We start from the raw sequence: 13,631 nt of genomic DNA, 5'->3' as shown, positions 1-13,631 counted from the left end.
ACTTAAATAAACAAAATGCTGACAATTCAGTGTGATACAAATTTTAATCTTTTATGATCAGAACTGAATTGCAGATGTTACATCTGCCTCTGTGCCCCTTTTATTCATCTTACAACATTTCCAAGTATAAGTTTATCTGTTTACTGTTGCCTTGAGAGAACAGTGCAGTGGGGGAATTAGCTGTGCATTAGGAGTGAGTTTTAGGTGATGTGGGGGAGTTTTATCTGCACTTCCTTCTGCCCAGAGCTCTTTGTTCTGAGGTCAGCCAGGAAGGCCAAGGATGAGTGCCCCTCTTTCCTCCCAGACAGAAACATGGAGACAGGATGAGTATTCTCACAGGGACAGAGTGCAGATGGGGGTCTGCTGCCACTGCATAGGAAGCAGCTGGCAATAGTATTTCTCTCAAGAACCACTTAACAAAAAGAAGTAGTTCTTGTTAAAACTCTTCAGCATTTCATTTAATAAGGCACATTAAGAGGGAAAACAAAGAAAAGTATTTTCTTTCTCTCTGGAGAACCCAATCTACGCATTTATTTTCTAGGAGACAGCCTGAATCACATTTCTTAAATGTGGCTGTGGATCCATGATGAAAGACAAATAAATCAACATTATCCTTTAAATAGATTAACACTTCCTATGCATAACCCAGTGCTGTGCCCTGCCTGAAAACAGACACACGTGTATTGGAAGGCCCATATGTTGTGTAGGGGATATAAGGGAAGTATACTTTTTTCTGAGACCTCTTCCTTTCCTTTCTTGGGTAACTAATGTACAATGTAACAGCCATATGCAGGAAGGTGACTTTGTGCTCTGCTGATGCTGTGTTTTCACAGCATTGGGACAGCAAAATGATGGTGAATGGTTTGGACAGAACTGATGTTTCGAAGTAGTGACATAAATTGTTTGCTCTAAGGTAGCCTGTTTAATCTGAGGGAAGGAAAAGAACTGGGGGAAAAAATCCGTCGCTATCAAGCTTTCACTCCATTAAAAAATATGTGTATGAGATTGGTAGCTTGGCTCTTTTGCTCAGCTACTGTTACTTTCTCACATTAAAAGAAATATGTGTATCTGTGTGACATAAAAATAAGAAGAGATAAAAAGCTCTGAAGAGCTGAAAATTCTGAAGTAAGGAAAGACACCATTCACAGAAAGGAGTAAGGTGGAGCTTTTGGCTTTAAAGAGCATAATGTTTTCTCTTGGACAGGATGTCCTTCCATAAAGCTTGTATTAGCTCTCTGGGACTTACTGGAAGCACTCAGGTGCCATATGTGCCATTAGGTCTGAGTTAATAGGGAGGAGATTCTGCAGCAGAGCATACAGAACCAGTGAGTGATGTGTTTAGTGGACCATGACTAATTGGGAAAAAAAATAAAAGGAGTATGTTCCAAATCCATATTTGTTGCAATTACTGGATGACTAAACTGGTATTCCACTGTCCTTAGAGAAGGAAATTCCTCCATCCGTTAGGGAGTGTCTGTAACTTATCCAGCCTCTTTTTTTTTTTTTTTTGGTCCAAACTTCTTTATGAGACTGAACATTTCCTTGCTGTACTTGTCAGAGTGAAGCACTTTACCTTTTCAGACTTCTCTTTTAAAGAAATAGTTAGCAAGCTGTTCAGATGATGATCCCTACTTTTTTAGGCTAACTACACTTACAGACCAGCTTACAAATGACTGTAACGAAATTGTGGAAGACTTTTCTAATATTCATTTACTCATTGTTGTCATGCTGAGGTAGAGACTTTCTTGAGAAGATCCTGTGTTATTCTACTGCCTGTGAACTATAATCTGTGCTAGTGGAGTTCTGGAGCTACTCAGTAATTAAAATCACATCTGCCAGTCTATTTTTCCTGTATTTATGGTACATATTATCGTGGTATGTGAGGACTTCTAAGTATAGATATTGAGCAGAATGTCTCATATAAACTAAGTGAAAATATGCTTATATTAAAATCTCTAGAAACCATTGTTGACTAGATCTGGAATTAATTATTAGAGTACGATATTCTTTTCTTTAAAAAAAAAGTGTTTTCTTCTTGCCCTGCCAGGGATACCCAAAGTATTAAAAATTGTTCTGTGTGTGTTGACTTAGAAACAAAGTTTTGGCTACTTGCATTTGTCTTGGACTTCCTACTTAAAGAAGAACTGGCAAAAAGGTGGTTGTCTGGAAAACTGCCACCTCAGATTACCTTATTCTGCCCTTTTTCTGTTAATTTCAGCTGTGTACTCAAAATATACTCTGGTGGTTTTAATAGCAAGAAAGAAAACTATTTACTATCCTTGTACTGATCACATTTCCGTTCCAGTTATAAGTGATGTCAACAGAGCCAAAATACTTGCATTTAGAGCAACGTTTTCCCTTGTATATTGTAGTAGTTTGGTCCAAAATACTCATTACTTACTTATTTACCTTCTGTGAGATAAGAATTAGGAGAAAGCAAAGCAGGCACAAAACTTAAAAGAATATAAAGAAGTTTATTAATACACCTAAAAGACAGGAAAAAAAACCATACCACACCTTCAGAACACTTCTCCTCCCCCCACCTTTCTCCCTTCTCCCACTGACAATGTATAAAGACAACCCTTGAGATTTTCCATCAGTTTACCACCTCTATAATAACCTTTTTCAGTTCACTTAGGGAGAGGAGTCTCTCTTGCTCATACTATGGAGACATCTCCACAAGAAGTTCTCTCATGGCTTCAGTATCACAACGAGACAGCCGCCCATGCTGGTTCTCTGCTCACATGTGAGAGTCTTTCCCCCAACTTGCAGCTTTTCCCACAACTGCTTTCGAGGGTCCAATCTTGAGCTACTGGGGTACCATTTTAAGGTTGAGCTGTTCAAAAACAGAGGTTCTTTTCACCCATCTCTGGGAGCATCTTCATCTCTAGGAATAGAGGCCCTCCCCCTTCCCTGGGAGAAAAAAGGGTCCTCATCATCTTCATCTCTAGGACTATCTCTGGGAGCATCTCTAGGAACAGAGGTCTTCACCTTCCGGTTGGAGCAAGAGTCCTCATTGCTTCCACCTCCCCCTGTTCAAACTTCTCATGAAATTACAGCTGCTTCAGCATTTGCTTATTCCAGCATGGGTGCTTTTGCTCTGTCATAGGTTAGCAAGCATAGTCCCAGAAGGGACGTCCTTGCTAAGGGGTGCTTACAGTTTCCTCTGGGAACTGATAGAACCTATCAGCTGGCCAGTTTGAATATGGACAATTCTCTAAGCCACTTAAAGTTGTGATCACCTCTGTGATCCACATTTAAGAATAGGCAAACTCCCCCTCCAAACTCTCTCTCGTTTCCGGCGCTGGGACAAGTGGCTGCAGGCCCCGTGTGGGGGCCAGCGGGCCCGGCCAGGCCCTGCCTGGGCCAGGCCGGGCCGGGCCACGGCCATCCTGGAGCCATGGACCTGTTCCAGCTGTGGAACCCCCCCCACTGCCTTGCTGTGGGCAGCCGGAGCGGCTCGGCTCTCCCCCCTCTCCACTGCGATAAGAAAAATACAACATTCCAGCTGCAAAGCTGCAAGGCCGAGGTGAGATTAACCCTTTTTATTGCTGTGAAGAGCTGAAAACCTGAGGGAAGAGAGAGAGGAGATGCTTAAAGCTGAAAGTCTGTTGTGAAGCTATGATATATCAGAGTATCCTGTTGTAATTTCATGAAGATATGGGGGGTGGAGTGTTCAACTCGTGAGCAAAAGCACCTGCGCTGAGATAGGCAGATGCTGACGCAGCTGTAATTTCATGAGAAGTTTGGACAGGGAGAGATGAACCAGATGAGGACTTTTGCTCCAAACGGGAAAGGAGAAAACCTCAGTCCGTAGAGATGAACCAGATGAGGACTTTTGCTCCAAATGGGAAAGGAGAAAACCTCAGTTCCTAGAGATGCTCCCAGAGATAGTCCTAACGATGAAGATGATGAAGACCCTTTGCTCCCAGGGAAGGAGAAGGGCCTCTGTTTTTGTTTCTGAACGGCTCAACCTTAAAATTGTACCCCAGAAAACTTCAAGAGTGGACCCTCGAAAGCAGTTGCGGGAAAAGCTGCAAGTCGGGGGAAAGGACTCACACGCAGGCAGAGAGGCTCCTCTTCCTAAATGGACTGAACAATATTTGGAAGTGGGTGGCTGTCTCGTTGTGATAATGTTTTCATAGCATGAGCAAGAAGAGACTTCTCTTTCTAAATGGACTGAACAAGGTTATTATGGAAGTGGTAAACAGACTGAACATCTTAAGGGTTGTCTTTTCACATTGTCAGTGGGAGAAGGGAGGAAGGTGGGGGGAGGAGGAGAGTTCTGAAGGTGGTATAATTTTTTTTCCTTCTTCTTTTAGGTCTGTTAATAAACTTCTTTATATTCTTCCAAGTTTGGTGCCTGTTTTGCATTTCTCCTAACTCTTATCTCACAGCAGATAAACAGTAATGAGTATTTTGGACCAAACCACTACACTAAATTGGTGTTTCCGCCCGGTTACAAACCGAACCCGCGACATGCTCACAAGTACAAGTTGAACGTTTCACCCCCCATGCTTTCATGAAATTACAACGGGTACTCTGATATATCATAGTCTATCACCACCATAGCTTACAATAGAATTTCATCTTCTAAGCATCTCCTCTTTCTCCTCCCTCAGGGTTTCAGCTCTTCCTTCTTTACTTAATGTCTGCAGGCTCCATCTGTTCTGGAGGGAACTTACAGCACTAAAAGGGTTAATCTCACCCGGGCGTTGCAGCTGGAATTCGCTTATTGCTGTTGGTCACATGATCTTTGCCGGACAGCGGGGCAGCTTCAGCTGAATCTTTGGCCGCACTGGAGTGGGGGGGTGGGGATGTGTAGAGCTGGGCCGCGCCATCTGCACGTAACAGGGCTGTTGGGGGGCCGTGGATAGAACAGGGCTGCACGGCTCCAGGATGGCTGTGTCCTGGCTCAGGCCTGCTGGGCCCCGTATGGGTCCCCCCCAGTTACCTGTCCCAAGGCTGGAAGCAAGAGAGAGCTTTCCCGGGGTTTGCCCATTCTTAGATGTGGACCACAGAGGTGGTCAAAATTTTTAAGTGGCTTAAAAAATTGTCCATATTTAAACTAGCCAGTTGACAGGTTCTGTTAGGTCATAGAGGAAGCTGTAAGCACCTCTTTGCAAGAAAATCACTTCCGGAGCTATGCTAACTCATGACATACATACAGCAGAAAGAAAAAATAGTCTCTCTCCTCCCATTAGCAATTGGCCAATGTATTTTTTGCTTTGGTTGTGTTCTTCTGTGGCCCATAGTCTGCAAAAGAATAGATTAGCCACAGCTTTTTTTCTGCTCAGTGGGTTCGATCTATGACTGATTTAAATCAGAGACATATACATGTTCATTCCTGAATATCTGGCCCATTATGTGATGCTCAGATTAAAAATATTCTTGGAGAATATAGGGCAGTCTTAGCTGGAAATACAGGAAATGTTGCAGAAAGATCAATCTTGTCAGCTTGCAAAATAGCATAGAATGGTTTGAGTTGAAAGAAACCTTAAAGATCATTGAGTTCCAAATCCGTCCTGCCTTAGGCTGGGATACCTTCAACTAGACCAGGTTGCTCAGGGCCCCATCCAACCCGGTCTAACATTCAGGGATGGGACATTGACAACTTCCCTGGGCAGCCTATTCTAGTGCTTCACCACTCTCATAGGGAACAATTTCTTCCTTGCATCTAACTAAATCCACCCTTTTTCAGTTTAAAGCCATTACCCTTGGTTCTATCATTACCTGCTTGTGCAAAATTTCTTTCTCTGCCTTTCTTGTAGGCTCCCTTTAGGTACTGAAAGGCTGCTATAAGGTCTCCCTGGAGCCTTCTCTTCTGGAACACCCACCTCTCTCAACCTGTCTGCATAGGAGGGATGCTCCAGCCCTCTGATCAGCTTGTTGGCCTCCTCTGGACCTGCTGTAACAGGTCCATGGCTTTGTTCTGCTGGGGACCCCAGAGCTGGACGCAGCACTCCAGGTGGGGTCTCACCCAAGCAGAGTAGAGGGACAGAATCCCCTCCCTCGCCCTGCTGGATATGTTGGTTTGGATGCAGCCCAGGACATGGTTGGCTTTCTGTGCTGTGAGCACACACTGCCAGGTCATACTCAGTTTTTCATCCACCAGTACCCCCAAGTCTTTCTCCTTGTCATAGGTTAGCAAGCATAGTCCCGGAAGGGATGTCCTTGCTAAGGGGTGCTTACGGCTTCCTCTGGGACCTGATAGAACCTATCAGCTGGCCAGTTTGAATATGGACAATTCTTTAAGCCACTTAAAGTTGTGACCACCTCTGTGATACACACTTAAGAATAGACAAACTCCCCCCCAGCTCTCTCTCGTTTCCGGCGCTGGGACAGGTGGCTGCGGGGCCCAAGCGGGGCCCAGTGGGCCCGGCGGGGCCCCTGCTCAGGCCAGGCTGGGCCGGGCCACGGCTCCAGGATGACCCCCCCAGCAGGGCTGTGGGCAGCCAGAGCGGCTCGGAACCCCCCCCGCCCCTCCACTGCGGCCAAGATTTCAGCAAAGCGGCACTGCTGTCCGGCAGCAGTGTTGGGTGATCAACAGCGATAAGACACATTCCAGCTGCAAGGCTGAGGTGAGATGAACCCTTTTATTGCTGTGAAGAGCTGAAAACCTGAGGGAAGAGAGAGAGGAGATGCTTAAAGCTGAAAATCTGTTGTGAAGCTATGATGTATCAGAGTATCCCGTTGTAATTTCATGAAGATATGGGGGGTGGAGTGTTCAGCTCGTGAGCAAAAGCACCTGCGCTGAGATAGGCAGATGCTGAAGCAGCTGTAATTTCATGAGAAGTTTGGACAGGGAGAGATGGACCAGATGAGGACTTTGGCTCCAAATGGGAAAGGAGAAACCTCAGTTCCTAGAGATGCTCCCAGAGATATTCCTAGAGATGAAGATGAGGAAGCCCCTTTGCTCCCAGGGAAGGAGAAGGGCCTCTGTTTTTTGTTTCTGACTGGCTCAACCTTAAAATTGTACCCCAAAAAACTTCAAGAGTGGACCCTCGAAAGCAGTTGCAGGAAAAGCTGCAAGTTGGGGGAAGGGACTTGCATGCGAGCAGAGAGACTCCTCTTCCTAAATGGACTGAACAATATTTGGAAGTGGGCGGCTGTCTCGTTGTGATAATGTTTTCATAGCCTGAGCAAGAAGAGACTTCTCTTTCTAAATGGACTGAACAAGGTTATTATGGAAGTGGTAAACAGACTGAACATCTTAAGGGTTGTCTTTTTACATTGTCAGTGGGAGAAGGGAGGAAGGTGGGGGGAGGAGGAGAGTTTTGAAGGTGGTATAATTTTTTTTTCCCTTCTTTTAGGTCTGTTAATAAACTTCTTTATATTCTTTCAAGTTTTGTGCCTGCTTTGCGTTTCTCCTAATTCTTATCTCACAGAAGATAAACAGTAATGAGTATTTTGGACCAAACCACTACACTAAATTGGTGTTTCTACCCGGTTACAAACCCAACCCGCTACACTCCTCATGGCTGTTCTCAATCCCTTCACCTCCCAGCCTGAATCAATGTTTGGAATTGTCCAGACCCAGGTGCAGAATCTAGCACTTAATCCTGTTGACCTTCTTGAGGTTCCCATGGGCCCACTCCTCAGGCTTGTCTTAGGTTCATCTGGATGACATCCCTTGCCCACTGCACTACTTCCCTGCACCACTGCTCTTGGTGCTGTTTTGCAAACTGGCTGAGGATGCTCTCAGTCACACTGCCCATGTTCCTGACAATGGTGTTAAATATTAACACCATTGTTACTGGTCCCAGTATGGACTCTTGAAGGACACCACTTGTCACTGGTCTCCACTGGAACAGCAAATCACTGGCTGCCACTCTTTGAATGCAACTAATGCTTGCTGTAAAGCCCCTTCAAATGAAGACATCTTGTATCCTTTCCTTTTATCTTTTGAATTTGCAGGATTCATCAGTGTTTATCACTCTGTGATTCTCAGGGTGGTAGAGAAAATGTGTTTCAGCATGATGGACAGACAGATGTAGTATAATTGTTGAGATGCTGTTCTCCTTTACTGTGCTCCGTAAAAGCAGGAGTATATCTTATGTGCTTGGCTCTTGCAAGCTGGAGAGGTTGAAAGGTCAAATCACTCTTATTCCCGTCCCTTTTCAGTGTTTTCACCTGAGAATGTGGAGGAATGCGTGGTGCTGTGAGTTCCCAGGGTGTAAAATGCATTGGCACTGGACGAAGGCTGAAAAGGTTGGCTATGTGTATGGAAGCAAGCACTTAGCAACTACTCAGGGGATAGGGGAAAGCATTCCAGTCCATCAGACAGCTTCACACAAGTGTGTACACCATCCCCACAAGCTCTTTTTACAATGGTATAACTCCACATGGCAAATGAACACCACAGATTTTAGAGTACCTGGGAGCCATCAAAGCATTTTTACTAGGGCCTCTTTTTGTAATAGACTAAACAGTTTCCTGATAAATTTCAATTGCTTTGTCTGTAGGTAGCACCATCTACCAATGTATCTCTAAAATGTTACTTCCTAAATGCCAGCAGTAGCTTAATACAAGATTATTGTGTATCATAAAGCTGACTCTGGTAGTTGATGACACTTCACATTTAGTAGTAAAACATGATGAAAGACATCGAAAAAATCACCTGTTGAATTTTTATATTTATTTTGACAGATGTTTTTGATGTGAGAAGCTTCATGGGAATGTCAAGGCCGCACCCTTTGCACACAATGAGTAGCTGGTCCTCATGCACTCTGAGTAGCTTTTAATTCTCCACAATATTTAAGGATAGCACGTTCTCTAGAAGTCTTAAAAATAGAAATTTAAAAATTTGCATTCAACTTCTGTTACTGAACTTATATTGACAAACAGGGTACATAATAGGATTTCATTTGACTTATGAATTATATGTTTACAACATTTTGATTGGAATAATTTGCAACATACCTTGATTTTTTGCTTGTATTAAAAAATATAATTTGTTAGAATGGATTTTTTTTAACATCTAAACTGACCCTGTAATTTTTTTTTTTTTGTGTTAATGATTATTTTAAACACCAAAATCTGCAAGCATTTAAGTATAGGTGTCATACAAAGCACTGCAACTTTGAAGAGAATGCAGAGGTTACAAATTATTTCTCTCCTGATTAGTTAGGTTTATAATCTAGCTTCTATTTGAATAAATTGGTTGCTCTATGGTAGTTTGTTTTCATTATTTTATTTTTTTAATACTAAACACAGTTTTTATTACAGAATAAGCAATATTCCTTAAATGCATTTCTTAGATACATCCAGGAAATAGTAGTTTTTAAAAAAATGTTTCATTTGCTTTGCATTGTTCCTATAAACCATTTTATTACTTTGAAGCAACAGAAGCAAGTGCATTTTGTATTTGTGCATGTATGAGGAAACCAGCTGTTCTGATCTGAGTGCTGAACGTTTTAGAATATATAACAACTGTCTAAAAGGCGTATTCCAAAAATGCTTCAAACTTCATTGTTTGAATAAAAATAATATCACAAACTTGATTCTCTCCAAGTGCAATTTTTTACTTTTAGTATAGCTGAATACAAAAATTCTTTTTATCTACAAGCTCTTTTCTAGAAATATGTAACAATTATTTTATATATAAAACACTTGCCTTCGGTGACTTCTCGGAAGAAAACAAATGAGCTTTTTACCACAGTGTTATGGATGACTTTTTAAGTGGCTGAACTTGATGTGAATGGAAGACTCTGATGGACTTAATAATGAGGAGAAGAGGGGTGATCAGGAGAATAAACTAACAGAGTCAACCAGGAAGGAGTACGTTATGCAAGAAAAGTTGCTTTACCTTGTTGTTAATGCTGTGTTTGTGTTTGCATACCATGTGAAATGAGTGAGGGTACTTTCACTGTCCCCTTGACTGACATAAACCAGTGAAGATGTATCTGAGCTAAAGGTGCCAGAATTGCCTGTGGGAATTGAAACTGCCCTGCATACAGAGCTGAGGGGAGGCTGATGGTGGTGGTAGTGAAGTGCCTATGAATGCAGAAATTTACCTGTTGATAAAAAGTGAGTGTCCTTTCTGTCCTCTTTCCATCAGATGGAGAGTTAAATTCATTCACAGGGCCTGGCTAGAGGAAGATTATAAATAAAGGAGCTTTTTTTCTGGTTTTTTTTTTATGCTAAGAAAATAAGACTGGACAGTGTGCACTGCAGCAAAAATCCCCATAGCTTTACAGCTCCAGAATTTTAAAGTATTTTAATACATAAAGACTATTTTTAAAAACTACTTTTTTTACTGTGCTTGCAGTGCCAATTAGTGTACGTTTTTCCTGGCAAAACAGCTTACCAAGATCTGTTATTCTCACTCTTCGTTCTGCTCTATGGGCCATATAATGGCATGTCACATCTGGAAAGTGAGAAGGAAGATTGACAGTTGTTTCAAACCTGTATTAAGGAAATGAAGTGTAAATCTGATTCTTACTTTTTCATCAAAATAGGTTATAATTTTTTTCAGATCTCTTTGAGTTCTAGGGATGCCAGGCAGTGGAAGATTCAGAGTGCTCCAAACATGAACGTGGTTCCAAATAAGTGGGAGACAAGGTAGGAGGAAGAAGGAGAGGGGTTGCTATTTCAGCTAAAAAGCTCAGTACTTTAACTGACTTATCCAAAGAAATTCTAGAAATCAGCAGCAGATCTAGAAATAGAATGCAATTATATTGCTTCCCAATCTCAATACTGCCCTTTGCCCTTCCTTACTCCTCTCAAAGTAAATCTTTCACTTGGAAATATGTAAATGTTTATGTTCATACAGTGGATTAATTTTTCTTTTGCAAAATTATTCCTGTTCCATTTGGTGTATTAATGTAAGCTATTTAGATCACATTTTATTCATATCATAATTGTTCATAGTGTGGTGTGATTTTGAATAGGACCAGAATAAATGATATTTTATCAGTGTATACATTTTTGTAGCACAGTTTGTGAGACAAGCAGGCAACAATTACTCTGCCGTGGCTTAGGCTCTGTTTAAAAAAAGAAAAATATCAGTCATTTTCTATCCCATTTACTTTCCCTTTTTCTATCCCACTGAACCTGTTTCACCTATTTAAGTTTGCAAAATGCAGATATTTTGTGCATATAAAAGGAAACTTGTAGCTATTATACATTAGCTAGTGACACAAAAAAACCAGAGAGCAACATCTTAACAGGAATCTGTGAATCCACCACAGAAACGGAACAATTAATGAAAGCTGATGAACTCAATTAGCCAGTATAGTTGAATTTGGGGTAAAGTAAATAATTCAACACATTCCCCTGCTGCAAGAGTTCGGTTGAGCTAGAAGCACGACCAGAAAAAGCACGTGTAGGTCAGCAACCTAGGTCCAATAGGATTAAAGACAGGATTTCTTTCTAGTCTTTCTCTTAAAAAACAAAACAAAACAAAACAAAACAAAATCAGATACATGAAAGGAGAAGAAAGTCATGTCCACAAAAAGTTTGAGTTGAATATTTTTCTGACCCCATGAAGAGGGCTCCTGTGGAGAAATCCTTGGTCATGGAACATTGAGAGAGAAATATCTTGGAAGAGAGGTTCAGATGTCACACTGTGAAACAATGCTTAGCATGGTAGTGTCTTAGACTGTGTGGTTTGGGCTCTGATGAACAATTCTTGCTGTAAAATGGAAAGTGCTAAATGAGTTGTGCTCCGGGCAGCAGTATTTGTTCATGGCAACCCTCTGTTGTTCTGCTCTTAATGCAAGAAACTGTTCCACTGGGGCAGCTGTTCTGGATGTGCTTTGTGTGGCATCTCCAACCACTGCAGACTGACAGTGTCTCTAACAATAGTAATAAATCAAGAGTGTAAGCCAGGCTGTAGGTAACAGTATAAAGTCAGGCAGAAATTTGTTTTGGAGGGTGGTCTTACAATATTGTGTCCTGTGGAGTTGTTTACTTCTTCCTCTCAAATGTTTGGCCCTGGTCATAGCTGGAGGGCAGTATTGGAGCAGGCCATGCATCTAATCCAGTTTAGTGGTTCTGTAGTCCTACTGAGAATAAGCAGATGCACTATGAGCAACCTACTATAATGTAGTTTTTATATTATTCCCAATTTTGTAACCGTATTCATTGTACTTAAACCACTGTTTTTTTAGCACTGTTCAAATGAAGCCCAACAAAAGTGCACAGAGGCTCAACAGCATTATGAACAGAGCTTGTTGTACATTAGGGAGTTCACTCAGATTCTTAAATTCTTAAACTGTATTGATTAACTTCATGGCATGCACTCGTGCTCTGAGCGCCTGAAAACTAACTCTCTCCAGAATGTAGTGATAGAAATTCTTCAATACTTCAGCATAATCAACACTGATCCTACTGTAATACATTTCTTAATTCTCAAAGCAGATTTTTCTTTTCAAGCGATGCAACCTTCTCCTGATGTCTATGCATCCATCACTCTTGTACTAATGACTCTTTTGCCTGTTCCTGGTGCTGCCTTCACATTGCCTCACAAACCTCACAAACCTCTATTCTGTCTTTAGGTTTTTTTCAGGCTTAGCTGCTACATCAAGATCCAGGAACTGTTGTGGAGGTCTTGCACGAATTGCAAACTGGGGATTAAATACCATATTTCGTGTCTGAAGAAGTATTTAGAATATACACAAAGAGTGAATATCCCCCTTTGAAGCTGTAAATTCATGTATTCACCTTTTGATTGGACCTACAGGCACTCCACATCTGTGCAGCATCAGTTGGAGTCCAGATGCCTTTTCTCCTGGTGCATTGCGCAGAGCAGACCCAACCCTGTCTGGGGAGAGAACTTCTCTCTTTCAGTCCTTCAAGGTAAGATGTAATTCCTTTACAAGAGAACAGCTGTATTCCTAAGGGATGTTATCATGAGGACTTCTTGCCACACTTTCAGATAAGGCAAGAACTCCCAGGCAGTGTAACTGCTGGAACCCAGTGGGAGCTACCTGCAGGCTCCTCTGTTTCTGTCAGCTGAGTGAGTTTGCCCTGCAGCCAAGGAATCTGAGCAGCACCGCACAGACCCACAGCCCCTCAGGTTAACAGTTCTGTGGGTTGCTGACTCCGCAGAAAGCAGACAGCTTCTCAGTCAGGACCAAACTAAAGACCTAGATTGAGAATCAAAACAAGAGATGTTGCATCGTTGATTCGGGGTTGTTTTGATTGTCCAGTTGCTCAGTAGTAAGCCCATCACTTCTCTGTGACAGCTCCCACATCAGTAACTTTTCAGTTGCAGCTTATGAGCTGAAACTGGCAGGGGGAGAGCGCTGATGCCCAGTCTTTCATAGGCCTACAACCACAACTGATTTTCCTGTCTCTGGGCTGCACTGTCATCTGCATGATTTATGAGTATCCTGTTCTGTCTTCTGATGACTGTGCAGGAGTATTTGTGTGTGCTGCTCCCCTTTTGGTTTCCCCTGTATTTCATTTCCTGATGCTTCATGAGACTATGAGCAGATTCTTACTTTTATCTCAGTGTTAAAATTTCTGTAGGCAACAATCTAAAATGGCAGGGAGAAAGATGGCTCAAACTGGGAGTTTTCACTGTGTTCCTGTAAGAGTAACCATGGAGGAGTAACACTATTTGTAAATGAATGCAGAACATGAGGATATATTCTCTGAGAGTAACCTTTGAGACTGTTTATTTC

The sequence above is a fragment of the Corvus kubaryi genome, unplaced genomic scaffold, assembly GCF_017639235.1.
Source record: "Corvus kubaryi isolate FWS band 111438036 unplaced genomic scaffold, C.kubaryi_AGA036_p1.0 132, whole genome shotgun sequence".
In the NCBI taxonomy this organism is placed as follows: Eukaryota; Metazoa; Chordata; class Aves; order Passeriformes; family Corvidae; genus Corvus; species Corvus kubaryi.
The sequence above is the reverse complement of the archived record's forward strand: the minus strand, read 5'-3'. Positions refer to the sequence as shown.